This window comes from Talpa occidentalis, unplaced genomic scaffold (assembly GCF_014898055.3).
Source record: "Talpa occidentalis isolate TD23 unplaced genomic scaffold, MPIMG_talOcc4v2.1, whole genome shotgun sequence".
In the NCBI taxonomy this organism is placed as follows: Eukaryota; Metazoa; Chordata; class Mammalia; order Eulipotyphla; family Talpidae; genus Talpa; species Talpa occidentalis.
Window position 1 is genome coordinate 139520812 of NW_026555331.1, and position 24819 is coordinate 139545630.

The 24819-nt window shown below is 41.4% G+C and overlaps 1 long non-coding RNA gene across 1 annotated transcript in view; it reads left to right on the top strand.

Annotated features, from left to right (window-relative positions):
• Positions 1-24302, top strand: part of LOC129145353 (uncharacterized) — a 27869-nt gene extending 3567 nt beyond the window's left edge. Inside the window, exon 4 of the long non-coding RNA XR_008550856.1 lies at positions 23926-24302. This is a non-coding gene — a long non-coding RNA (uncharacterized LOC129145353). The remainder of the gene's footprint in view (positions 1-23925) is intronic.
• Positions 24303-24819: the final 517 nt, after the last annotated feature.

A 24819-nucleotide genomic window follows, 5' to 3' on the forward strand; every position in this document is an offset into this window, starting at 1 on the left:
CCCCCATTGATTGTCATCTTTCTCTGTCATGGGGAGCTACAGCTACCTACACTCGGATTGACCATTCCTTTCTGTTATACTTGAGAGTTGATATATCATAGGACTCTTGCCCTCATTCCTTCACCTCCACAACTTTCCACACCCAGATGGAAACTTCACACCCCAGGGAACAGCTGGGTAGTGAGGATGGAGTAGGAGGTCAGCTTGGTGCATTCTGGGAAAAATGGCCTTAGGCCCAGAGCAGTAAGCTAAGGCGCAAGGAGGGATGACTCTCCGTGGAATCATTTTCTTCCTCACCTTCTCTTTCTAATTGCTTATGAAACTGAAATGTCTCCCCTCTATAAAGTATTGCTATGATGGTATCTGTTCTCTCCTTCCGCAATGAAAACGTAGGGGGCTGGAGTGCTAAGCAAGGGTAATGTGTACCATCACAGACACTTCCTTCCTCAGACAACCGGGCAGCAAGATGTGGAGAGTCCTGTGTGAGGGGGAGGCTAGTTGCTTATCACTAAAGACATGTATTAGGAAGCCAACCATAGTCTCCAAACTAACTTCTAGAGAAAGAAAATGATCTTTTAAACTTACCTGACCCGAGCATTTTTTTTACTAATTGTGTCGGAACCTGTGGAAGGTGGGGCTGTGCTTGGTGCCTCCAATACTTGAGCCTCCTGGCTTCAGCTAATGCTGCTGACGCAGCTCTAATGTTCTATATGGTTCCTGTGCCAGAGACTCAGGAAATAAGGGTTTCAAAAGTTACTCCTTAGCAGAGGAAAAAGCAAAAACTCTGCTAGAGAATGAATTCTGGAGAGGCAGCTTTGCCTAGCAACCTGCTTTGCCTCCGTGGGAACAGGGCTTGTAAATTCATTCATCTCATCTGTTGACCAATACTAAATCTGAACAGAACTATTATTTAGAGATGAATGACTGGAAAATGATTTTCAGAGCTAATAAATTTTATGAGGAGGAGAATGTGGAAGCAATAATACCACTCTGGCATAAATAGGGAGCTGAGAAAGACTGCCAGAAATGGAGAAATAAAAGGAACGGCATGAAATTGGGAATCTGGGAAATTCAAGGCCATGAAATTTGTTTGTGGATCAATTAAATATGGGGAGGAATTTACTCACAGGAGTGGAAGTTGACTCTCCATGTAGACATTTGTTCAATTCAGCGCTGGAGTGTCAGGGATCTGGAGATTAAGGGAGAAACAAAATGAAGGAAAAATGATGAGTTTTTTTTAAATATACAAGATGGACAGTAAGAGGTCATCTCAGGGAAACACTTGAGACTCTCCAGTGCATGACCATATGGCAAATTTCTAAATGTTTCGCGTTTGTTGGGATGATGCCTACAGCCCCACCAACTGACACGTGTTGTTCTCTCGTCTTCTAGTCTTTCTCCTCATCCTGCTTAATAGAATCAGAAAACAATGCAGTAGATTCTTATTTTTTAAACCCAAGCATCAAAGATCCACTTGTAAGAATGATTTAGGAAATAAATGAAATTGTTCAGATGCCTCTTTCCAAGAAAGAAAATGGCTGTTAATGTTACAGAATTCTACCCCACCAGAAGGGAGCCTGCTAAACTCTTAGTACCTTCCTATCACATTTAGAACAAAACTCAAACTCCTTGCCGTACTATACAAGACCCTTGTGATTCTCTCTGCTCCCTTCCAACTTCACCTCCTGTTAGTCTCCACCCTGTCAGTGAGTCCTACTGAACTTCTTGCTATCCCTCAAATATACTAGAATCATTCCACTCCAGGGCTTTTATTAATTCTATTCCCAGAAACACTTTTCATCAATATAATTTACTCCTTCACTTATAATTTACTCCTTCTTATAATTTACTCCTTCACTTCACTCATTTTTCTGCTCAAGTGTCACCTCAGAGGAGAAGCCTTCCTTACCCATTCGACATAGAAACTCTCTGCCAATCATATTCTGTGCTTTCATTATTATTCAAAGGTTTTAGATTTACCTAAATTTCTAGATTTTTTATTTATTACTTTTTTCCTGCTGGAGAATGCACACTGTGATGTGACAAGGATTTTTCAGACTTGGATCATTACTATATGCCCTGTGCCTGCAACAGCAACACTGGACACATGAGACATTCAATAAACATTTGTTGATTGAATGTGTCACTGAAAACTCAACTGGAAAGTTCCATGCAGACTATGTGAGAGTTTTGGGTTCAATTTACTAGAGCTAGGCATTGTCGGTGCTACTAAACAGCCATCCCAATCTTTCACTTCAGCTTGTTCTTGAAGAAGATATACAAGGTGGAACCTGCCTCGAGGGATTTCCATGGCTGACCCACAGCCTCTCTGTTCTGCACTCTGAATTTGGCCCTGCTATAACTATTAGTTATAACCCAATCATATCTGAGAATGCCATAGTAGTGTAGCAATGACTAGATGAAGAAAAAGAGACCTCTACTCAGGAAAAGAATGAATCCCAAGTCAAAACTTAAAATTCACTCTAGGGAGTCTGAGTTCAGTAAGCCCTTATTTGTGGTGTCATGCTGGCTCAGACATAGTAGGTTCAGCAGGCAATGGACCTACTGAGTGTCTCAAATGAAGATAGAACGGAATTGAGAATATTTGCTTTAGAAATTACAGAAGACAAACTAGGGGACACAACTGATGAATGAAAATGTACTGATAACTCGCGAATGCATGAGATCTGAAATGTCAAAAGTAGTCTTTCTCGGAAGGTGGATCTGATTTTTCTATCTGCACCTAACTGCTTGTGCATTTGAGGACAAGGTGAGGAAAGGATTGGGAAGATGTTTTGATGAAAATAGGTCGGGGGAAATGACTGGGTCCCGGGGAGTTTAATGGAAGAGGAGAAGTATGATCACAGGGAACAATTTGGAATTATACCCCGAGAAGGCACCTAGATGCAGGAAATTACTGCAAGTCGCCCTCTGATGGTAACAAATAGAAAGACACTGATGAGAACAGGTGAGGGACTTCTCATTGATGATTCCCGGATATAAAATCTTTGGGATGGGACAATTCAGGAATTTTGAGCTTGGGGGCTGTTTAAATATGTTTTTAAAAAGTTACTGATTTTCACTTGAGGAAACCAATACAGCTAAACAGATAGTGGGAAACAGATCAAATGAGTAGTTATTGCTACATGTGTTCAAATTCTTAATTTGAGATGTGAAAAATAGCCCCCAAAGAGTGACTAAAACAATATTTGACCTTTGTGTAATTGGAGCTGCAAGGACTCTAGAGAGCAGGAGAATTCAATTTCTCCAAAACCTTTCCTCTTGACCTCTTATATATCCAGACATCTTTGGGTGGTTACTAACATGCTGGCAGTTGGAGTAGGAACTAGCCTTCCTTCCTCCTTCCTACCACACATTCTTAACAAAAACAGGCTTTAACCTTTACCTGAGACTCAGTCCTCTGTGGAGAACAACAAGTTTCTAAAGTTGGCCCACAATTCCCCTCTGAGGATCTGGGAGATTATGGGGTGGTCTATGAGCACTTTTGGGCAATTTCATAACGTGATTTATAAAAAGAAAAAATGTACTTTGTCAGATTAAACCCTTAGCCTAATCAAAATCTCAATTAATGTAAGGGAAAGTATCCAAATGTGGAAGAGAAATGCATCATCCTATTCAAAAACTGTTTGGTCAGATACTTCAGTACATACAATTAAAACACTCAATGAAACTACTTTTTAAATATTAGGAAACATTTGTATACCTTTTTATGATCTAATTTAGTGAATTTAACATGTTCCCTAGGAAAAAAATACAATATATAATTTCACTGAAGGGCTTATTAATAGTAAATAAGACACTGAGGAAGAAAATATCAGTAAATCTGATGACACAGTAAGAAAAACTCTCCAAACTGAAGCATATAGAGAACAATGCCTGAGAAAAATGAAAAAATTCTCTGTGACCCACAGGCCAATATCATGTGCTCTAATCTATGTGTAATCAGGGGTCGTGGGAAAGGGAAGGGTGTGGAATTTGAAGAGAAGAGGCCAAAAAATTTCAAATTTGAAAAAATATCAATGAATGATTCCAAAGGCGCAACAAACCCAAAGCTGGATAACTAAAAAGAAATATTATGCTCAGATTTCTGAAACACCAGTGAAAAAGCAAGTGAGCAGGTTGAGTCTGGGATAAGGAGAAATGCTATTCATGCAACTTTTCTCTAAGTTTTAAACTCTCTCAAAATGAATGGTTCCCAGGAAAACAAGATGGTGTCAAACACTGATCAACAAAAGGAAGCGTGGTAGAGGAGAACGCAAAGGCCGTCTTCCTTTTTAACTCCTGCTATTCAGGAGGATGGTACATTTTTCTCTTCACTTTGTAAAAATTGTATGTTGAAATTAGAAGGGTAATTACTAAAAGAATACACAGATAGACACTACAGAATGTCTTGCTTGTCAATATTGTGAATATATCCTAGCTTTTAAAAACCAATATTGCAGAAGTGTATCTTTCCACACAAATGTTTTTCATCTGTTGTTTACCTAAGAAAAAATTTAAATTCATGCCCCCATATGTATTTTAAAGATGCACAAGTAGTAATTTGATCAACATTGCTAATACAATTAGTAGAATGACGAAGTCATGTGTGGCCACTTTACAAAGCACAAATATTGACAAAGGAATATGAATTTCAGATGTTGCTGGTGCTGAGAAACCAAATTATTGCATCAGATCAAATGTTTAACAATTATATTAATTGCTTCTGGTCAAAAAGCAATTTTAAAGCATTTTTCTTCATAACATGATGATTTATTAATGATTTATGTAGGTGATTTTGAAAAATGATTGGGAAATTTTTGTTGACATATAACCCATTGTAATGCTTATATTTAAAAATGATAGGAAATACATTCCTGCTTAGCATTTTTTATACAGAATACCTGGCTTTCAGGAAAGGATTACTGACTCAAGTAGGAGATATGTGAAAACAAATTTACAATTTTCAAATAAATACAAGGAAGTAGGAAAAACTGAGGCAATATAAGAAACGAAAAAGTATGTAAATCAAGACGCAAATATAGTAAATTGCAGACACAAAATAAGATAAAAACACATCCAGATAAATCACTATTTAGAAAAAACATAAATGAACTAAGCTCACCTATGAGATATATATATATAACATATATATATAACATATATATATATATATACACACACACACACACACACACACACATGCACACACACACACACACACACAACCTCAGGTTAGATTTTTAAATGTAACCATATAGCATTTACTTAGACACAAATAAAATATCACAGGAATGGCAGGACAAAGAAATGTAGTGCGAGGAGAGTGCTCTGCTCACTCTTTTTCATATTTTTTAAAATCTCCACCTCTGTCTACTTTGCCTCCTATGCCATTATGTCCCTATGTTACAGCTCATCTCCAAGAGTCTTACTCTCCAAAACAGAGCCACTAACTTCAGCATAGGGATGCCAGGTGAATCAAGGCAGTTACTGGATAATTTGGCAATATAAAAAATACTAGAAGGTCTTTGCTTTCATTTGGTAGAGATGACAAAACATCTTCACCAACTTGCTGCAGTGTGTCAGACATTTACCTGTAGTGCTGGCTCTTTTAGGAACTGAAATGTGAAGGGAGGGGAGAGGGAATTTCCTCCAGATTGAGTCTGAATATCCTCTAACTCCAGCCTTTATCTTCTTCAAGAATTCCCAGCAATAGCCACCCCATACCCCATCAAAATAAAAGCCAGCAGGGCATCCCCAGTGGCGCAGCGGTTGAGCACTGGGTTGTGAAGCTGCCCACAGCCTCTGCAGCGCCGGTTCGATCCCCGGCTGCTCCCTGGCCACCGGAGGAGGGTCCCACATAGCGGGCAGACCTCTCCTGCCGCCCGCTGCTCCTCTCAGCAGTGTACTTCGCTCCTTCTGCCTGCTCTGCTCCCTGCTCTGACTCTGGTGAATTCTCTCACCCTCCCGCGCTTCTGACTGTACCCAGTGCTTGTATAAATAAATAAATAAATAAATAAATCTTTAAATAAATAAATAAATAAATAAAAGCCAGCAGCCAAACCCATCATACTCTCTTATCCTTTTGACCACATTCCCTTGAGGGATCTGTTGTCCCTCAGCAATCTAATCACTAATTGTAAGTGTCCTCTTCTCTAGGTTTTGATAAGATCACAGCTTCCATATTGTTTTCCCAGCTTTAGGGATGATAGTGTCTTCCTAAAGCTATTAATCTCTAGTAACCAAAGTCACCCTTTCCTGCCTATTCTATGATTCAATAACTGTGTAACCAATTCCTTTATTATTAAATAATTTTCATTTAAAAAATTGGGTATGGTTTCCACTTTTCCAATTAGACTTTGATTGATACAAAGACCTTGATCCTCTCAACATCCCAAAGAAAATTATGCTTGCCCAGGAAGTGCCCTAAAAGGCCAAACACTTGCAGGTTAAGAAGTGGGAGATACGAAGGCTTTTACATCAATGTATCTTCTAAGGAGTCTGTTTGGAAGAACTCTCCCAAGTATAGGACTGGACTGCCTTAAACTAAAATAAGACAAAATACGTGGAGGCAACAAACAACACATTTAACTACATTGCACTGAGAAGTTCAACAGGTGACTCTTGGAAAACCCCCAAATTTGAATGAAGCCAAGCAAGAAAATTTTCAGGCTGCCAACAAGCAGTTGTCACTTGGCTCTAAAAATTCAGTAAAGCCAATGATGCTATAAGGTCAGGATGATGAAAAGCGCCCGTATGAAGCCTTGGTAACAGGAACACATTAGGATCCTAGGAGTTGGGGGGTAGGGAGAGAAAAATCCAGGTCTTTGTGAGCAAATACCCACCTTATGGGCTCATGTTATAATTTCTTTGGGGTATATATCCAAAACCAAAAATGCTGCATCGTAAGATATGCACATATCCTTCTACTTTAATTTGTCCAAGAACGCTAGAAATGCTCTCCAAATGAATTCCTCAGTTTATTTTCCTACAGTCGTCCATGGGGTTCCTGTATACTCACATCTTGCTGCAGACGCTATTTTGCCTGAAACTCACAGACCCCTTTTTCTGCCTCTGTGGGTCCATGTCCCAGTTTCTGTGTGATCTGCTTCTGGTTGATCCTAAGATCTTTTTTAGAGAATTGCCCTTGAGTTTTTGGAGTCACTGAGTCCAGAGATTAGGAAGTGCCTGATTGCAGTAGAAATATGAAAGTGCAGTCCTTACCCCTTTAAATGGTTCAGACTGAGGTGTAATTTCCTCTCCAGAACTCCCCCACAGGATCAGGTTGAGGCTAGGACTCTGTCTGAAATAAAGACTTGATTGATTTCTTCTGTTTTTCTGTCCTTTGTCCCATACTCCCTTACCAGTTTATCCTGGAATGATTTCCTTAATAAATCACTTGCAAATGAATCCACATTTCAAGGTCAGCTTCTGGGGAATATGATCTAAAACATACCCCACTCTCAGACATGTATGATTCAATTTTCTAATTTTTTCCTACTTAGTAAATGTGAATATCTCACTGTTGTTTAAATTTGCATTTCTCTGATTATTAATGTATGAGCACTTCTTCATAGCTGTATCCATTTTGAGTTTCTTCTACAAATGTTGGTTTATACCTTTTACCCACTGTTTTATTAAGGTTGCTATTTTTTTCCTCATTCATTTGCAAGATTTTTTTTTTTTTTGGCATATGCTAGTATCAGTGCATTGTTGGTTTTAACGAATACAACGGCTCATCTATTTTTTTTTTTAATTTATTTATTTATTCAAGCACCAGGTACAGTCAGAAGCATGGGAGAGTGAGAGAATTCACCAGAGCCAGAATGGGAACAGAACAGGCAGACTGACGAAATACACTGCTGAGAGGAGCAGCGGGCGGCAGGAGAGGTCTGCGCGCCATGTAGGACCCTTGCCCGTGGCCGGGGATCGAACTGGCGTTGCAGAGGCTGCGGGCAGCTTCGCAGCCCAGCGCTCAACTGCTGTGCCACCGGGGGAGGCCCACAAGGGCTCATCTTTAATTCTATTATCTGTTAATGTTTTTTTTTTTTTTAATAATAAATTTTATTTTTATATTCCCCCATACAATTGCAAACGCCCCATTCTGACCCCAATCCTTCCCCTCCCGCCCCCCACCCCCCAAAAAGTGTCTCTGGTTCATAGTTTTTTGTTGATTTTGATTTTCACTTTCTTATATTCATTTTCCTGGTCCCTTATTTAAGTTTTCTAGATTCCTGCTATGAGTGAGACCATCCGGTATTTTTCTTTTTCTTTTTGGCTTATTTCGCTGAGCATGATCCCTTCCAGCTCCATCCATGTTGCTGCAAATTGCATGTGTTTATCTTTTTTGAATGCTGAGTAATATTCCATGGTATATATGTACCACATCTTCTTGATCCAGTCATCTATTTTTGGGCATTTGGGTTATTTCCAAAGCTTAGCTATTGTAAACAGTGCTGCTATAAACATAGGGGTGCAGGTGCTCTTTGGAATTGATGTTGCTGTGTCCTTTGGGTAAATTCCTAGGAGTGGAATTGCTGGATCATATGGAAGCTCTATGTTTAGTAGGTCCAGAAATCTCCACACAGCTCTCCACAGTGGTTGGACCAGTTTGCACTCCCACCAACAGTGCACAAGAGTTCCTTTTTCTCCACACCCTCGCCAACATTTGTTGTTGCTAGTTTTTTTAATATGTGCCATTCTCACTGGTGTGAGATGGTATCTCATGGTAGTTTTGATTTGCATTTCCCTGATTACAAGTGATGTTGAACATTTTTTCATATGTCTGTTGGCCATTTGCATTTCCTCTTCAGAGAAGTTTCTTTTTAGCTCTTCTGCCCATTTTTTGACTGGATTATTTTCTTTGTTGTTGCTGAGTCTCATCAGCTCTTTGCAGATTTTTGTGATCAGTCCTTTATCATTAGTGTTGGGTGCAAAAATGTTCTCCCAGTTGGTGGGGTTTCTCTTTGTTTTTGTTATTGTCTCTTTTGCTGTGCAGAAGCTCTTTAATTTGATGTAGTCCCAGCTGTTTATCTTTGCCTTCACTATCACTGCTTTGGGTGATGTGTCTGTAAAGATGTCTTTAATGTGCAAATCCCGTAGTGTTTCGCCTATATTTCCTTCTATGTATTTTATGGTTTCAGGTCTTATGTCTAGTTCTTTAATCCATTTTGAGTTGATTTTTGTGTATGGTGTGAGGTAGTGTTAATGTTTTTTCCTGGATATATAGCCATTTTTTTAGTGCCTCCATGAACAATTTTTTTATTGACCATTTTAAATTGAACAATTCAGTGACATGTAATTCATTCATAATGTTGTACAACCACCATCTCAATTTAGTGCCAAAACATTTCCATCATGCCAGAGTCAAACCACTTATGCATTAAGGAGTTCACTACTCTCCATCCTTCTAATCCTCGAGCCTTGGCATCCACCAAGTCTGCTCTTTCTCTGTGAACTTTCCACTTCTGGATATTTCATAAAAATAGCATCACACCAAATGTAATCTTTTGTGCCAAACTTCTTTCACTTAGCATAATGTTTTGAAGCTTCAACCATGTTATACTATGTGTCACTACTTCATTTTTAAAATGGCTGACTATTCCACTGTGTGGGTATACTACCATTTCTTTCACTGATGGACAGTGGAGCTGTTTCCATCTTTTAGCCATTATGAACAGTACTCCTATGAACATACATGTGCATGCACTTGTTGGAACACCTGGTTTTAATTGGGAGGGGGGGGGTATATACCTCGGAGTGGAATTGTGGGTCAAGTGGTAATTCTATGTTTAACTTTTCAAAGAACCACAAACTATTTTCCACAGTGGCTAAATCATTTTACATTCCCACCAGCAATGTGTGAAGGTTCTACTTTCTTCACATATATGCCAGTATTTGTTATTTTCCATTTTAAAAGTTTGTGGTCATTCTAGTGGGTATGAAGTGGTATCTCACTGTGGTTTGGGAAAGCTTTCATTTGATGTCATCAAATTCATCATTTTGCATTGTGGTTTGTGTTTTCTCAGTTTTGTTTAAAAGCCCGTCCCTGCTCCGAGGACACAGATATTCTCTGAATTTTTCTTCTGTGACTTTTCTCCCCCACATTTAAATCTTTCACCCATCAGGACTCCCCCTTAGTATTTGATGTTAGTAGGATCCAGTTTTTATTTCTCAGCCTAGTGATGATGCTAGGTAGTAGTCTGGTTTATATTGTTCCACATAGTTAACTAGTTTCCTCACTATCATCTATTAAAAATAAACAAACAAAAACCAGTCTTTGTTTCTCAATGGAATTTTGGTGATTTCTTTAGTATACACTAAATTCTTATACCTAAATGGTTGTCTCTAAATTCTCTACTGCATTGGTCTATTTGTTCTGTAGGCAAAATTTGTTAATATCAGGCATTAAGAGACACATTTTGTTAATATAATGTCAGGCAAATTGTATGTCTATACTCTTCTTTTTTTAAAGCTTGGTGTTTTAAAAATTTACTTTTACTCATATTTAAGAGTCAGGTTATCATCTTCCTCAAAATGTACAATTAGAACTTTGAGTGGGATTACTTAAAATTATAGATCAATTTAGGGCAAGATTATAATATAAATTTATACTATATAAAAGCATAAAATTTTATATAATAATCTTTATATCCTTTATGAACTTTTTCCTTTTAAAAATAAGTTATATTCTTAAATTTTATTATTTAAGAGGGTAAAATCCTATTTATTTAGATGTTCTTTATATCCTTTATTAAATTTTTAAAGTTTTCATCTAGAGGTTTTATATTGAATTCAATTTATTCCTAGCTACTTAAGAGTCCTTGTTGCTATCTGAATAGTGTTTTATTCTTATCACATTTTCTAGCTGGTTATTACTGGTTTAGAGAAATTAGTTGTAATGGTTTGTTGATTCCAGATCAACAATGATATCATCTGCAGATAAGAGCAGTTTTATCACCACCCTCCCAATTCTTTCAGTCACTTAAAGCTTTTCTTTCTTTTTAAAGTTGATCAGGACCTAGAATGTAAATAATAACAGAGATGGGACCACCTTATATCTTGCTTCTCATGTCAAGTTTCTACATTATGATTTCTATTTTTGACATATAAACTCTCAAGTGAGAATTCACCTTCTATTCCTATCTTCATGAAATGTTTTTATATTCTACCATAAATTTATAAAAAATCAAATGTTTTGCTGTCTAGTAATATAATTTTTTTCTATACTTTTTCCTTTAGTTTATTGATATTTGGGATTTTGTTGGTAGATTTCTTATGTATACTTCTTTCTTACACAGACCTCAATCTATGAGATAAATTTTAATTGATCAAGATTGGAGGATTGATAACAATGAGATTTTGGAAATAGGTTTTCAATTTCTTCTGTCTTAAGAAACCTTATCTCGGTCCCACTTCATCCTCCAGCTAAAGTCTCCTTTCTCTCCTTTCCTTTATAGAAAATTCTTTGAAAGTTTTGCTTATACTTAGTATCTCCAATATTTCTCTCCCCATTTTTCTTGATTCCCTGTCAACTTGGCTTACATTCTCAACATTTTAGTAAAACTGCTCTTACAAATATTATCTGCATTACTTCTTCCAATGGTATTTATGTCTAAATCTAATCAACTGATCAGTAGCACTTACTCAGAGTTGATACCCTCTCCTTGGTTTCCAGGGCAACTTAATTTAATGTCAAATGTATATTTAAATCTTCCTCCTCTCTGTTACGACCCAGACTAATATACCCACCTATCATTTTCACATCTTTACTTGGTTGTCAAACATGTCCAAAACTGAACTCCTTATAACCATGCAATGTAATATACACACAACTCTTACTTCTTGAAATCCCTCCTATCTCAATTAATAGCAATTACTTTTTTTTTTTCAAGTAGTCAAAAATCCTTAGCTTTCTCCCTTTCTCTTTTTTTAAACATTTATTTATTTATGCATAGAAGAACTGGGGTGTAGGCGAGGGGTGTGGGGGGTGAGAGGATTCACCAGAGACAGAGTGGGGAGCAGAAGAGGCAGATCTTCCGAAATATACTGTTGAGAGGAGTGAAACAGGAGAGGTCTGCTGTGCCATGTGCTGTTCCATCCTGGCCAGGGATGGAACTCAGGCCCTAGCAGTGATACTGCTGAGACTTAACCCTTTGTGCCACCAGGGAGGTCCCTCTCCCTTTCTCTTATATCCACATCCAGTCCTTCAGCAAATCCTGTTCCCTTTACCATCCACTACTCCTGCTACCACTGTGCTCTAAGCCATCATTGTCCCTTAACTGGATTATAACAATATCCTCCTACCCAGTCTCCTCTTCACCTTGCTTCTTATTCTCATGTCAGCCTAGCTCAACACAGCAACCTGAACAATGAGCTAAGCACATGTCAGATTATGCTGCTCCTCTGCTGAAGACCCTCTAATCATTTCCCATCTCACTCAGAGTAAAAGCCAAATTTCAGGCTACGTTCTACAAAGTCTTAGATGTAATGGCCTTTACCTACTTCCCCCAGCCCATCCCCTCTCTGATAGTATTTTTTAATGTTATCTCTTCATACTGTTCCTCTTGCTCTGTCCACTTTACCCACTAGCCTGTATGTCCCTGAACATACATCTCAGAGCCTTCTCATATGCTATTCCTTATGCATGGCTTGCTTTTCCTGGATATTGACAGGCTCACTTGCTGATCTCTTTTAGGTCTTCCCTGAAGCCCTTTTTAACATCTTATTTCTAGATTCCTCCCTGCTTAATGTCTTCATTATTATTTGTGAGCATCTAACAGGCTATATACTTTATGTATTTTTTGAGCTCCATGACATTCAACTTTTGTCCATTTTTTGACTGCTCTCTCCCCAACATCCAGAAGAGGGTTTGGTGTATAGTAGGTGCATCTGACAAACAATATTAGGAGAAATGTGTGCTGGACATCTGCTGCATCCCTCTCCAGATCCACTCTTTAATTGTTTCCGCTCTGCCCTAGAAGACTGGCCTATTTGCTTTGCATGTTTTGCCCTCTGATTTCAGGTTAGGTTTGGTAAGTAGGAACCTCAGAGGAAGATAACAAGGAAGGAGACTGAAATCCAACTATTTATTCCCCTGACTCTCTCCCTGTTGGGTTATGTTAAGTGGATGGCACAGCACTCCTCTTGGTGGCCCTCTTCACATGACTTCACCCCATGGGTCTCAGAAATTTCTCCTTTCTCTCTGAGATGGGATCTGCTGGTCTAGGTGTGGAAATAGCACTGGAGTACTATGCTTACTAGACCTTAGTAAATAACCCTCGTTACCTCTTTGAAATAATTTGTGTGTACCCATTGTTTCTGCTGGGACCAGAATGATACTGAATGACTGAATGAATGAATGGAATGCATGTCTCAGAATGAACCCAGGGTATAAGAATATCTTGTCCCAGGTGACTGTTGCCAAAAGACTCCTTTACAGAGAAGGCTGAGCTACCAGGCAGAAGAACCTGCCCTGTAGATGTCAGTTGGTCTCTTTCCCGACACTAGAGTTTGTTTCATGGACTCACAAGATAAAATAATGGCAGATTTGGAGTTAATGAACATTTTTCCTTCTCCATCATCTACCTGTGAGCAGCAATGACCCCTGAGCCCTCACAGTGAATGATAACACTAAGGCCCTTTACCATGGATAGCACTGCTTTTTTTCCCACGTTGTGATAAACACTACTCTGGATAGGAATTTGTTTTCCTTGCCTATCCTTCCTTTGCCATTAGCACAGATTTGGACTTATTGTTGATTCATTAACACCATTTGTGATATAATTTGTTTTGCACTAAGAAATTTATCATAAGGGAAATGGAAGAAAAGGTGATTGAGCTCTGGGATCTGCTGGTTTCACCAGGTACTGCATCAACCGGAAGCCAGTGAGCAGAAGGTGTCTGAAGGCTCAGTCTGGGGGTCAACTGGGAGACAACACTTGAAAGATCAGGATGCTGGATGTGGCATGTGGCCAACAGAGAGGGCTGTTTTTCCCAGAATACAGGGGCCAGGAGATATATTGGAGTAGAATTCTTATATCACACAGGGTTTTTATTCCCCTCTCCACTACTTGGGCTTTGCTTGCCTAAAGCTCTTAATACCTAAGGAAGGAACACATCTACCACAGATCCACAATGGTCCCATTGCATGACAAGCTCAGGCAACTACCTGGCCATTTTGGGCTCCTACCACTCTGAAAAAAGAGTAAAATGAGGTTATGATGTTGGCTGGTGTGCATTTGATTCCTGATAAGACTGCTGCTTTACAAGGATGGTAAATATAGAAGGAGCAGTATAAATGGAATCCAGGGGTTTTGGGAGGGGGAGGAGACAAATGGCTAGATGTGTAATGTCTTAGAGAAGAAGCTCAACTATTGATTGCATAAAATGAAGATTTTCCCCTAGTGACTGCTATTACCTTTTGAAAAGCCATTTGAAAATTTCCTTCCTGTCAATTCTGTAGTTTTTTCAGTAACTTTCATTTATTAAAAGTCATTCTCAGCTCTTACAGCCCCTTGTCATTTATTCCAGAACTTAAATCTTATATAGGATTTTAAATCACCACCCAAGCCCCTTAGTCACCCTAGTTTCGAGTGGCTTATAGTGGCAGGAGGCAGCCTGCCTCCTATTCTTTTCGTAGGTATGTGAAAAACAAGCCTTTATCCTGTGGGTTAACAGTAGTGTAAAAATAACAAAATGTTCCTCATCAGAGCTGAAAAGAAAACTCCGGACAACGTGACACTGCATTTACCTGTATGATGCCCAACTTCCCTTCTTTCCCTAGCTCCTGTCCACATCAGCCCCCGGACAGCCTCTCGTGGTCCACGAAGTTCTTCTTTTCAGTCATTTGATATTTCATACCTATAGTTAGTTGTGATTTATTCTTGGTTACTATAATTCGAAGATAATACTTGTATAAAAGATTGTTTGCCCCCCCCCACTCTCCCTGCTCCCTAACAACTGCTCCCATAATTTCATTACTTTCTTTTTTCTCTCAAATTTTATTGACGTCTCAGTTGTCCACATAACTATATAGTTTGGGGGGGGGTATGACTTCACACCTCCATATGTGCATCCTCCACCAAAGCTCTGGGGCCAATGCCCTATCACCTTCCTTCTCCCGCTCCTCAAACCCTCTGGTCACCGGTCTATTTCTCACAGAGTCTAATTATTTCTGCAGGGCTTGGATTCTGGCTCTCATCCTTCCCTCCCTGGCACTTGCCCCTCTGATGATGGAGTGGAGAACAGGAACAGCAGAGTTGGAAATTGTCTTCCTACATCTCTGGCTCATTGTATATGGCAGTGATGTGGACAAAGTGGTAGTTTCTAGAAGCTCCACTGAGAGCAAATTTACTGTTAAGCTTTCCTTTGGGGTACCCTCTAAACAAGGGTCCTCACGACACATTCCTGCTCTTGAGTCACCCCACCGCTGCAGTGGTGGTCTCATCAAACTCTCAGGCCCATAGGAATTTGGGGGTATCCACATCAGTTCCTCCCAGGCACCAGGAACTTGGTGAGAAGTAATCCTGGCTTCCTCTCTTCCTTATTAGCCCTCCCCTACCATCACACCTCCATGTTTTCCTCCTGATCTCAAAGCACAGGACCAGCTCCTTGGGGGTCCTCTGTCTGAGGCTGGAGTACCAGCAGCCAGAGGCCCATGCAGGACACTGCTAGGCAGCCTCAGGAAAATTATTTGTGAGGAATTACTATGTTAAAATGGGTCTTTCTCTTTTTGACCAAAAGCCCACTTCCAAAGTTAATTGAAACTATAAGTCTTCATTTATTAAAAAAAATGCAATTTTTCTCAAAGCAAGTCCAGTTCTAGGGTCAGATCGGCATGGGCTGCCCCTTGACAAGCTCTAGATGGGCTCTCTTGGCGCCTGTCTCCTGATGTCCAGTCAGTGCACCTCTGAGACGTGCTGACACTGTCATGAAGCCTCTTGCTGCTTGGTTTTCAGAAACATGGACAATCTGATATCCTCAACTGTGTACCTCAGGGGAACAAGCCCAGCCCTGGAAAGCGATCCAGGAAGGCATGTCAGCATCTGGTTCTATTTTATGCCAATTCTCAAGGTGATGTGCTATGCCAAGAAAAATTATTTAACCCACTCCCTACACATTATTCTGCTTAAATCAGTACCTGACAGGTGACAGAAGGCCTTAATTTCTCTTCTTTCCCTAATGATTTCACTGTGGGGGAGGTTGTTTATGCCCTGGGAATGACTAATTTCTCTATCTTCTATACTAAGCACTTCCAAGCAGATACACAAATCGATTTCTTTAAAATGATACACTACATTCTCATCAGATGATATGTCAGAGAACAACACCTTTGAATGGAGTGTTACTTGCCTAGTGGCTCATGAGCTGATTCTAGGCCTCCAGGCATACCCTCATAGGTGACTTTTGGAGGTCCTCCTCTGTGTCCCCTGAGAGTCACCTGAGGTCTTTCTCAGGCTAATCTTATCCCCACACAGAAGAGCATGAGGGTGAGGGTGACGTTTGTCACCCAGGAATCTTCACAGTCAGCCTCAGGATTGTAATGAGACCCCAGAGCATTTACAAAGACCTGAGGATGTTCAATTCTAGACTCATTTCTTCTGATTTGATGGACATTCCTGATAAGGACTATGTCATTGTTACTTCTTTATTCTTGATTTTGAGGATTTCACATTGCAATTGCTGATAGTGATGGTTTTGAAGTTATTGTCAAAATTTGTCTCCACTAAAGTGGTGAGCTAGCAAACGATTCAGGAAAAAAGAGGCATGTTTGTATAAATTATATTTGTGTCTGTGCTATGCACACCTGTATGTAGACTCAGGTGCACACATAGTGAGAGGTGAATAATGCAAATGTGATGAATTCGTTTTTTTGTGATTTGAGAAATGTTCACATTTGTAGGATCACTGCTAAGTGTATATGGCTATTTTGTGTACTATTATTTCAGCTTCTAAAATTATTTCTAAAAGTTAAGAAATATATAAATACACAGATATGGTGTGATTAAGAAATTTAAAAATTACATCCCACAATATTAGTACCATTTATCACCAGAATGTGGGATTACAAGACAGTCTTTCTCTCTCCTTTTGGTCCATGTTTCTTAATGTTCTACAATGGAGATGTGTTGTTCTTGGTATGAAGTAAGGATAAAACAGTGTTAAAATGATAAATTAGTAAAAGATAAATTTTTCAAAGTTGATCTAATTGACCATGTTAACCACATGCTCGCGCTGCTCATCCTAGGAAGTGCAAGTTACACACAGAATTCTATAATGTGTGGTTTAGATCTCCAATTTTGAGTGAATAAAAGATATTTTGTTGTGTGGTCTAAATATTTTTTTAAAGGCATTCCTCTGGTCCTCCAAAGTTACTGATATTTTTCCAGATAGCTTTTCTGACACCCTTCCAAATCTACTCCCCACCGTTCCCTGTTCTTCATCCTCAGAAACGTCACCCAGTTAAAATAGTCTCTTATTCTCTGACTTCCAATTAGGTTTGGCCAATGGTGGGCAGTACGAGAAGATCCATTAGAGGGGGAGAGTGAGATCGAGGTGATTTTTTTCTTGCATTCCTTCCTGGTAGGCTTCATCCCCTTTATCTCAAGAAAGGTTCAGGGAGGTGGCCCTTTCACAAGCCCACACAATGGAACTGAGCCCCTGAGATACTTGCTGAGTGTCCCACAGACAGATGCACTACACAGAACTCCCCAGGCACTTGGACACCCTCACTGGGTGAAACACTTTCTGTGATCATTGGTTTAATGTATCAACTTAACTGTGTCATGAGGTGCCCAGTCGTTTCACCCCCCCCCCACCACCCCGACCCCGACTCCTCCCTGATTTAAAGGGAACTCCTTCTGCCTGACAGCCTTCCACCTGGGACATCATTTCTTCCTCCTGCCTTTAGACTTGAACTGAAAACACCAGCTATTTCTTAGTCTTCAACTACAGTCTTGGGGCTTGTCAGCCTTTATAATTGCATGAACCAATTCCTTATATGAGGTTTCTTTTTATATACAAATATATGTAAGATAGCTATTACCCTCCCACTCACGGTACTGCGAAATCCTACTTCATTGCACGCCGTGATGTCTGTGCCCCCATCTTTGGTAATCAGGGTCTCTTTTCCCTGCTGCCTCTTTTCAGCCATGGGTATGAGACAAGGGCATCTACTGAACTTCCTCTCAGACTATTCCAGCACCCAGACTATCCCATGGTGAAAGAGTGAGTTCTGTCACCACCAGCTCTCGGGCCCAGGGGGTGCTGCCTCTTGCCCACATGGAAAACACCCATGTGATCACCTGCTCTTGGCTCAGTTTCCCCTATTGTTCCCCTCAGTTTCCCCTACTGCTCCCCTACTGTTTCCCCTCTGTATGTCAGTCCAGTTCAAAGGGGAAACAAGGGGTGCTTTATGTGTTTGTGACTCTTGCCCCTCAGATTGTGTAGCTAAGTAACCTCCAAGCCTTGCAGGCAGGAGCCCCCAGCCCCTTACCTGTCAGAAACGCCATCTCCATCCTCCTGTCTTTATGTTTTCACTGGTCTAAAGACAGTTGTGCTTTTTTCTTGAGCTCTAAAGGCCAAGTACCTTTAAGAAAAAGTTACTTAAAGAAATGTGATCTCCCTCTTCCTGAAGACACCTGTGTAAACCACCCATTGAAAAGTCCTAAATCCCAGCTCAGAGTCTGGGTTTGGGTTCCTGAAAGCCTCCCACCTTCCTCCACAGGAAAAATAAATAAATAAAGGTCACAGTTAAAGGCACAGGCAGCACTGACTGGGACTCAGAGGAAGATCGGCTACTCATAACATACAACTTAGAGAAAACCTGAAAAATAAGAGAAATTCCCTCTTTCCTCCTTCCTCTCCCCCTGCTTGTTATTTGTTTAGGAGAGAGTGGGGGGCGGGGGAAGATGGTGGGGTTTGACCTTCACAGCAGTGATTCGTGGATGCAGTTTCCAAGAGGACCTGGATGCTACTGTCTGTGAAAAACAAATAGCATGCAAGTCACCGGCTGGCTTGCCAGTCTTGCCAAATGCAGTACTTCAAATTGTAAAGGTAATTTGAGCGATTATAAATATGTAAGACACTCACTATAGCATTATCAAACATTTGAGAGAATCAAAGAATTGAATGTCTGCCCCCATGTACTTGTAACATACCCATGTTTTTCACATGGGGCAGTAGTTGACCATGGTTTGTGGGAGACTAAAGCTTGGGCGGTGGACACCGGCCAATATGAAGATAAAAGAATTACTTCGGCCTGCTCATAGGTGGTCATCATGAGGTCAACAGGATAGTTTGACAGGTTCTGTCCTGATCATTCTAACTGCTCATTCCTCCATTTCCAGGCTTCCTTGCAGCTAGGGTTGGTTATGTGGCCCAGTTCTAGTCCATAAGGGGCGGAAGAGAGTGTCACCCATCTCTTTGGGTGGGTCAGAACAATTCAGGAAAGTCCTGCATTTCTGGTAAAAGGGAGAGAAGTCACTTGTGTCCATCTCCCGTTCTGCAGGAACATGAGCCAGATGCCTGAACCTGACCTGATTGTTTTGTGTTCATGAGGTGGCATGGCAAGAAATACTGACCCTCCCAGCACAGAGGCACCAAACACCTATCAGCAGGTGCTGTGCTCCGATCTGTTTTATAAGGGGGGAAAGCCCTCATTTGGTTAAGTTATAGTAAGTCACTATTCATGTTACTTGCAGTTCAAAGCATTTATATCTAATACAGGTGCTGACCTAATAGGTGCTTTAGGAAAATAAAAATTTTTAACATATGTATCTTCTACACCAGGGAGATAGAAGCTTCTATTATCTCCTCTTTCAAGGGTCTAAATTCTAAGTTGGCTCCCTAAGACAATCAATAGGACTAAGTACTCATGGGAACTGGGTGGGAGACTGTCATCCCTTCTTTCATGAGGTAGAGTTGGAAATATAAAATACTGGCATACAGGCCTCCCTGGTCTCAGCGCTGTCAAGCTAACCCCAGTCACTACAGCACGAGTTTGATCCCCGGCCAGGGAGCTGACCCACATGGCGAAGCAGAGCTCTCCTGTCTCGCCCGCTGCTTCCCTCAGCAGTGTGTTTCAGTCAGTCTGCCTGTTCTGCTCCCCACTCTGTCTCTGGTGAACCCTCTCACTCCCTGCACCTCTGGCTTACACCCCAGTTCTTGTATGCATAAATAAGTAAAAATAGATCTTAAAAAAATAAACTGGCATACAATAAAAATCAGACTTGACTTTCCTGCTCAACCAATAATATGAAAAGGAACTAACACATGATTTTCCTTGACCCTCATAGGGAATACTCTCCTAAGTGTACCCTCAGGATTAAAGGGGCCTACATGAAATTGGGTTGTGGGGTGGAAGGCTTAAAGCACAAGGGCTGTGAATTTGGTGTTCTGGGTAATATCATGTGCCAACCTACCACTCCCTAGCAAGGAAGTTCCTGTGTCTCTGCCACAGAAAACACAGAAGATGCTGAGACCCTTTTGCCCTAGACCTGTGCCACTACTATGAGGAGCTAAGGAGTCTGATAAGGACCCCAGGGGACCATCACTGTGACACTATCATCCCAAACCTATTGTTATGACCCACTGTTATTGTCTATGACCCAACCCTGTTTGTGTTAGCTACACAAATACTTGGGAAGATGAGGAGGAAGATGCAATTTCTAGGACTCCAGAATAAAAGCCACCTCTGTCATAGGAACTACATGAGGACGGGCCAGGCTCTGAATACAATCACAGTACCCCTGAGTGGGGTTGAGCACATGTTTGGTCTCCTGGGCAATAAGGCAAGATTGCCTGCTGTTAGGACAGTCCCATGAGCTAATGGCCAGCATGTCACCAAAACGGACTAGAAGAAGGCATCTGTTTCAGTTATCCCAGCTTTAAAGGTGACAAAAAAAGCACCCATTCAGCCTGAAAAATAGTACAGAGAAACCAAGAGATATTGGCAATCCAGGGAAAAGGGCAGATATGATTTAAATTCAGAACTTAACACCTCAAAACTTTTGGTGGATGTTTTCCTCTTGCCATCCAAACTGGAAATTTATCAGGGAAGTTAAATGACCCAGCAGAGATTTTATACCCGTAGTTGAGGGGTTACTGTAACATGGAGTAGGCCTTACAGTAGGAATAATTCTGAATGTCCACCTGCTTCTAAGATGACATGTCCATGCTCCTAGACAACATCAACCCCTCCACGCAGGCTCCGGGTCTCAGTGCCCTGGCCTCCTCAAGGATCTCTCTCTTGAAATTCTCCCTCCCTCTGTCTTGCATTAACAACATTTATTCCCTCTTGGATTATTTTCATTAGCATATAAACAGGCTGGGTGCTTTCTTCCATTAAAGAAAAAAAAAAAAACATCACTTTTCTTGACCCTGTTTTTTAAAAACCGCTTTCCACTCCATGTTTTTCCTCCCCTTTGCAGAAAAATGACTCAAAATAATGCTCTATATTCATAGTCTCCAGTTTCTTTTCTATTCTTTTTTTTTTTTTTTTAAAGATTTATTTATTTGTTTGTTTGTACATGCACTGGGTATAGTCAGAAACGCGGGAGGGTGAGAGAATTCACCAGAGCCAGAGCGGGGAGCAGAGCAGGCAGAAGGACCGAAGTACACTGCTGAGGGGAGCAGCGGGCGGCAGGAGAGGTCTGCGCTGCCACGTGGGACCCTCCTCTGGTGGCTGGGGAGCAGCCGGGGATCGAACTGGGCTGCAGAGGCTTCAGGCAGCTTTGCAACCCAGCGCTCAACCGCTGTGCCACCGGGGAGGCCCTTCTTTTCTATTCTTTCCCAAATCCTCTGCCACCTAGTGTTTACTCCTGCCACTCAGCCACAGCAGCTCTCAGCAAAGTCATCCATGGCCTCCAAGGAGGCTGGAGTCAATGGCAGCTCCCAGCCTTCATGCCACTTGACTGGCATGGACATCTGACCCAGGAAGCACCTCCTTTTGGGATATACTTTCATTACTAGCCTGACTCCTGGGACATCATGCTTTTGTCTTCCTGTCTCACTGCTCACACCTCTTCAGTCTCATCTGCTGGTCCTCCTCACCTCCCTTGGTTCATGGTGGAGAACCCCAGAGCTCAGACTTCATCATTCTCTCTGTTTACTCTGTCATTGACCTGATTCAGACTAAATGCTTTAAATATGTCAACTTTCAATCTTTATCCCTAGTCCAGACCTCGCTCCCAAACTCCAGACTTACTTCACTGCCTATTCAAATGTTCTACTGGGACACCTGATCTATATCTTAAACTCAACCTGTCCCAGACAAAACACTTGTTGTTCCCCTAAAACCTACCCCAGTCCTGCCCCCGCTTCTAGCCTCCCTTAACTCTGCTGATGGCAACTCCATCCTCCCAGCTGCTCAGGCCAAAGAACTTTGACTCTTCCGCCTCTCTCACTTGCCATAGTCAATTGTTAAGGAGAATCCACTGGCTTTTCCTTCAAAATATATCAGTCTGATCACTTCTCTCCAAGTCCTGTATCATCGGTCTGGTCCAAACACCATAATCACTTATCTAGATTAGTGAAATTGTCTCTGTCTTTGTTTAAGCCTCTCAAACACAACAGTTAAATAATCCCTTTAAACATAAGGCAGAGCATATCACACTTCAGCTCAAAATCCTCAGCAATCCTCTGTTTCACATCAAGAAGTTAGTCATGGGGCCTCCTCTGGTGCCGCAGCGGTTGAGCACTGGGCTGTGAAGCTGCCCGCAGCCTCTGCAGCACCGGTTCGATCCCCGGCAGCCAGGCGAGGGTCCCACATGGCACGCAGACCTCTCCTGCTGTGCCCGCTGCTCCCCTCAGCAGTGTACTTCGTCAGTCTGCTTGTTCTGCTCCCCGCTCTGGCTCTGGTGAATTCTCTCACCCTCCCGAGCTTATGACTGTACCCAGTGCTTGTATAAATAAATAAATAAATAAATAAATAAATAAATAAATCTTAAAAAAAAAGTTAGTCATGACAGTGGCCTGTAAGGGCCACAAGGTCTGGCTCCTCCCCTTTCTTCTAACAGTAAATCTGCTCCAGCAATGCTGTCTCTGTTGTGTTTCTTGATCTCAACTCCTCAGGTTGTTTCTGCCTGTACACTTGTAAACCCAGATAACTCCAAGCTCATTCCCACACCTCCTTCAAGTCCTTACTCTATTTTGAGGACGCAGCACAATGCTCCAGGAAGCCTACCCATATAACCCGATTTATTACCTCAACCTAACCCCTCTGATCCCACTCAGCCAGAGGCTACTTTTTATTCAGTCCCTATCTTTTATTATCTAACAAACTCTATAATTTACTTATTTTTTATATCCCTCCTGCCGAAATAGAACATGGTCTTTATTTTATTCACTAAGATATCTCAAGTGCCATTTACCAGTGCCTGACATATTGTAAGTGCTCAATAAATATTTGTTGAAATGTAAGTCTTGGCCCTGGGGCTATGAGGTAGAAGCCACGCCTACACAACCCAGAGGACAGTCTTCAGCATCGCCTCCGTGCTGCTGGATGGTCTCCAGTCCAATCCATTGCTGACCCCTGCTGGAACCCACTGACCAATTTGCTGTCCTTCTCCCGACAGGATGTGTGGACTAGTAGGGTGAGAGGATGCAGCTGACCTTTGTCATCTGTGTGTGCCATACACACCCTGCTTAAAGCAATAATAACTACAATCCTCCCTGTCCCTTAGGCTTTTCCTGATTCTAGGGGTCTGCAGAAGACAGGCTAACTTCCTTTTGTTTTATTTATATTTGCTAAGTGTGTTTTCTTGTAAGGACCCAATGACTTAGGGGTGGGGGAATAAGATGCAGGGAGGAGGGGGACCCTGCTCTTAGTTCCACCTTCAGAACAAATCTTTAGTCAGATTGAAAACTGATATGAGGGAGGTAAGGTTTAGAAAATATTAATGTGATTTTTTTTCTTTTCTCCAGTGTGACCACACCCTTTCAAACCAGAGGACCCTACCTGCCTCAGAGAACATTATGATCATGAAAGCAGACAAGCAAAGGTAAATAATGAACTGAGTTCAGCTTTTGGAGCCCAGAAATGACAGCAGTTTTGAAAGCTTTGTTGGGAAAGAAAGGGAAGCTCCAAATCCCAACTGCTCTTAAGTATGAAGAACAAAGCATGCAGCCTACACAAACACATTTTCTAAAATCAATAGGCAAAGCAAATATGGAGCATGAAGGTGGAAGTTGCCTTCTACAGAGAGAGGAAGTGAAGTGATTTTCCAGTTGGAAGAACCAAAGAGTGGGGACAGGTCAGAGGAATTGAAACTAGACTTACCTGGAGCTTAGATCCTTGAGAAGGAACCATCGGTCCCTCATTCCTTGGGCCTTGGCCCAGAATAGAGAAGTCAGACCCAACATCAAGAAGGCAGAGAAGTTGCAAAACATCAGAACTTCTGGGCTGATTCCCTCCCACACCAGGTTGAATGTGGCGCTAGGTCAACGAGGTGCCATCAAGAGTTGTCATGAAATGGCTGAGAGATGTCTACCCAAATGGACCTATGTCCGCACCCCAGTGCCCTGTGACTTTGATGTGGTGTAGAGGGGAACCAGAATGTGTTTCATGCCATGGTGAGGGCTGTAGGAATGCTAAGAGAACGTAGGGTCCGGAAAAGGTCTGCATTTGGAAGAAGAAAGTCGCATCCAACAGAGTTGTCACAGCAGAGGCGACAGCAGACTCCAGCAGTGATGGAAAGAGCAGAACCCCAAAAGCAGCAGATGGGACGTACTGTAACGCCCAGAAAGGCCACACAGCATGGAAAGGGAGTGAGGGCCCACAGAACAGTACAGCACACAGCCCCAAAATCGCTTCCCTTT